At 45.3% G+C, this 4,311-nt stretch overlaps 1 protein-coding gene across 1 annotated transcript in view; it reads right to left on the reverse strand.

Annotated features, from left to right (window-relative positions):
* LOC121921991 (zinc finger and SCAN domain-containing protein 23-like) overlaps positions 1 to 3,152 on the reverse strand; it is a 113,417-nt gene extending 110,265 nt beyond the window's left edge. The window contains exon 1 of the mRNA XM_042450832.1: positions 2,962 to 3,152. The gene's annotated coding sequence lies outside the window, so the exon portion shown is untranslated. The remainder of the gene's footprint in view (positions 1 to 2,961) is intronic.
* Between the last annotated feature and the right edge of the window lie 1,159 nt (positions 3,153 to 4,311).

Raw genomic sequence — 4,311 nt, forward strand, 5'->3', positions numbered from 1 at the left:
TTTTTGCTCAGAACTAGAACTCAAATGTTGTAATTGGTCAGAGAGCTCTGGTGCTGCAACAAATGCAGATCGCATAGGTGGAGCCATGACAGTTAAAGCAGTGTCAAACTGCATTAAATCTGCAGTGTGGCAGCACCCATTGCAACTGCAGCTTCAACCCGCATCTGATGCTGAGGCAATTGCTCAATGTACTTTATGTGAGGCTGAGCTTGTTTCTCCGCCTTTGGCCATGCTGACCGGGGATTCTGGGCAGTGTAGTCCCAAAAGGTATGCTTTGATCCTGTCTCATTCTAGGTACATAAACATAGCTATGATGATCTAAGGTATCAACAGCCCCCCCCAAACCCCCTTACACTCCGGGGTTCCCATGAGAGCATGGAGATCTGTGGCACCAGTCGAATGAGCTTCAGGATAACATGTGAGTCCCCTCCCCACTTCCAGGTCTTCAGGTTTAAGGTGAAATTCCAGGGGCATTTATGATCGGCCATAGTGCCACAACAATAATGATGTAGCAAACCAATTACACATCTATAACTCTAGGTTATGATCCGTAATGCAGGCCCGTGCGCCTTGTTCCCAAGCTTGGCGTCCGGACTCTGCTGAGGACCTCCAGGGAGGAGACCCCCCCAACCGTCCAAGGCAAGTGCTGCTGTGCTCCTTTGCAGAAGACAGCCTCCAGAGGAAAAATAGTAGAAACTAAAAACTGAAGGAGATGAAAGATTCCACTAAGAATTGAATGGAAGCTTCTTCTTCTGCAGATGATGATGATGAGCTGAATGATCCCCTCCTTTTTGCAAGGAGCTCTTCCACGCTTTCCAAGCTGGCCGTTGCTGCAGCTCAGCTTGGCTTCGGGAGTATGCTCAGCCTTACTTACCTGAGGGCCTCCGGGCCTCGCCGGCGACCGCTGGCCAGAGAGCAGCTCAGCTGGGCGGGAGCCACGCTGCATCCCCGACCTAGACAGCGCTCCTCGCGCCCTTATCCTCGCTGCTGCTGCCTGTGACGTCACTTGAACCCGCGCTCCCGCCTTGCTCTCCGCCGCCCCTGCTGGCTGCACTTGGCTCTGCACCCCCTCAGACACCAGAGGAAAACACCCACAAAGAAACAAAGGAAAAGAGGCCAAATTCAAAACAAACATGACATCACAGCAAAACAAAAAGACCACCATTAAAACTCTAAAAGAAGAAAGAAATAACATCAGATCAAAAGAAAAATAAGGAATAGAAAGACATTTTAAAAAATCAAAGTCGATCATCAGGGCTTTCCATCTACAGGACCCTCGCGCAAAGAAGGGGATGGACTGGAGGGCCCTTGGCATTCCTGCATTAACAAAAGTCCAAAACACACTGCAGAAATCATCCAGTCTGAAGCCACTTTAACTGCCCTGGCTCAATGCTATGGAATCCTGGGAATTGTAGTTTATTCTGGCACTGGAGCTCTCTGACACAGAAGGCTAAATGTCTCACAAAACTACAGTTCCCAGAATTCCCTTGCATTGAGCCAGGCCAGTCAAAGCGGTCTGAAACTGGAATATTTCTGCAGTGTGTATGGAACCTATATCTCTGATGAAGAAGCTCCTTTCTACAAAAAAAAATTAAAAGCCCTCCCCAGCCCCCTGGTACCCAAAACGCCAGAGAGTTCTAGTGCCACAACAAACTACAAATCCTAGGATTCCTTAGCATAGAACGATATTCTCATTATTGGACAGCCTCAGAGTCCTGTCTCTTCTCTACGCAAGGAAGAACCAGGAACCTGGACTACTTGCAACTCCACTCCATTTGCTTCTCACCAAAATTTTGGTGCTTTTTCCTTCAAGTCTGTTAATATTTTTTGTGGCTGTTTCATTTCTTGTGGGATGCTGGCCTATTTGCTTTGCATATCTATTAACAGTTTTTTAAAATCCATGCCAAACTCAGAGTTACTTTGATTCTACAGTAACTTCTTAGTTCTTTTTGTGCATTTACACGCATAGGAGGACCTTGAAGGTGGAAGAAAAGAAACAGGTTAGTAACATTCTCTTTCCTTTTCTGTTCCTCACAGGATATGGAATAAGGACTGGGCCTATGTGTACAAGCACATCTCTTAATCCTGATGGGCTCATAACAGCTCCTACAAGTCTAGATCAGGTAGGGAACAGGATCTCAAGGGAGGCAAGAAAAGAGTGGGCTGGTGCCTGTCTCCTCTTGACCACTCCCTGGTCCCCAAAGAATCTTGTCATTTTCCTTTGCTTCCATCAAAGATGCCACTGCAAGAGACATGTGGATAGCATCCTATAAGAATTTCAATTTTCTTGAGTAATCCCAGGATACCATAGCATTGAGCCAAGGCAGTTAAAGCAGGATCAAACTGCATTAATTCTTCAGTGTAGACTCAGGCCAAATAGGAATTTAAATTTTTGTCTGCCAGGCTGCATCTACCCTGCAGAGTTAATGCAGTTTGAGTTTCTTTAACTGCCCTGGCTTAATGCTATGAAATTATGGGGGTTGTGGTTTCTGTGGGATATTTACCCTTCTCTGTCAAAGACCTCTGGTGCCACAATAAACTACATATCCCAGGATTCCATGGCAGGGAGCCAGGGCAATGAAAGCCATGCAGATCTACCTATCTAATCTACAGTACTTGAAAGAGTTTGCTATGAGTTTTAAACAGAGGAGAGAAAGGTGACAATGTTTGCTGCTCCAGCCTCATAGAATGAAACACAGGAGGCAAAAGCCAGAGTTGGGAAAGAGTTGCTTTTAGACTACAACTCCCAGAACCCTCCAGCAGGCATGGCCTGGGCTGTGGGAATTGTAGTCCAAAAAAAAGCACAAAAACATATTAGGAAACATTTATTTCCTAACTCTAGCAAATGTATATACTTGAATACTGCTAGGACCTGAACAAAATGAAGGTAGGGGAAAACAAATCTCTGTCCTCCTTCCCAGTTTGCTGCCTATCCTTTGCAAAGTCACGATCTGATCTTACCTTTTGCACTTTTTGTCTTTCCCCTTCTTCCTTTCTTTCTCTTGGATGCAAGCAAAGAGAGAAAATTACCAAGGCCAGACCCCTTCCCTCCTTCTTCCCTGAAGTTAAACAAGAACAAAAGCCTCCCCTGTTTTTGACAGTGTGCATGCAACCTTCCCCCCTTGGCTTCCACTCCAGCCTCCTCTCTAGGAAACCCAGCTCTACCAGCTTAACTCTTTGAAAACCCTGAGAAGGAAAAGGAAGAAGAGAAGGCCACTAGGACAGGAGTGGAAAAACATGCCACCCTCCAGATGTGGTTGGACTGCACCTGCCAATATTCCTGTGTAGGGTTGCCAGAATTAAAACTGGAGGAGGCTCCTATACTTTCACATCATCGTGGGGGGAAATCGGGGGTTTAAACAGTGACTATCCTGTGAAAATCATGCAATTGCAATTAAAATTTTCACACACATCACAATTAAAGAGTCATTGTCCCAAGAATAACTAGGGAATAAAAAGCAACAAATTATTCACGAGAGTTCCCTGTGAATGATTTGTTGCTGATTATTGCCTGGTTATTCCCATGATAATGGCTCTTTGACTGCAAAGTTGTGTGAAAATCTTAATCGTGATCGCACGATTTTCATGGGATAATCACTGTTTAAACCCCCGATTTCCCCATGTAATAAAATCCCTAGAACCATAAAGTTGGAAGGGAATTCATGAGCCAATCATAGAATCCTAGAGTTGGCAGAGACCCCAAGGGCCATCTCTTCCAACCCCCTGCCATGCAGGAACTCTCAATCAAAGCATCCCCGACAGATGGCCCTCCAGCCTCTGTTTAAAGACCTCCAAAGAAGGAGACTCCACCACACTCCGTGGAAGTATGTCCCACTGTCGAACAGCCCTTACTGTCAGGAAGATCCTCCTAATGTTTAGGTGGAATCTCGTTTCCTGTATTTTTCTGCATTGTTCCAGGTCCTATTCTCTGGAGCAGCAGAAAACAAGCTTGTTCCATCCTCAGTATGACACTCCTTCAAATACTTAATCCAGTCCAATGCCTGACTGCCATGCAGGAAGGCACAGGAAATTATCACACAGGGATAAGAAATGGGGGGGGGAGGAATGCTCCCATCATAATCGCAAGAAGATTGTCACACGAAGTCACACTCATCCAGTACTTCTCCCATGAATAAACTATAATGATTCTGAAACTTATTAACAGAGAAACTCCGCAAATCACTTGCTATCAGGGCTTCATTATGCTATCATGAAGGTGTAGAAATCAGTAACAATTCATTTGCACTATTGCAGAACAATCTGGGAACATATCACGGAGTGCATTTTGCTTCTCATTGCTAGGATTGTTTT

This window comes from Sceloporus undulatus, chromosome 2, assembly GCF_019175285.1.
Source record: "Sceloporus undulatus isolate JIND9_A2432 ecotype Alabama chromosome 2, SceUnd_v1.1, whole genome shotgun sequence".
Classification (NCBI taxonomy): Eukaryota; Metazoa; Chordata; class Lepidosauria; order Squamata; family Phrynosomatidae; genus Sceloporus; species Sceloporus undulatus.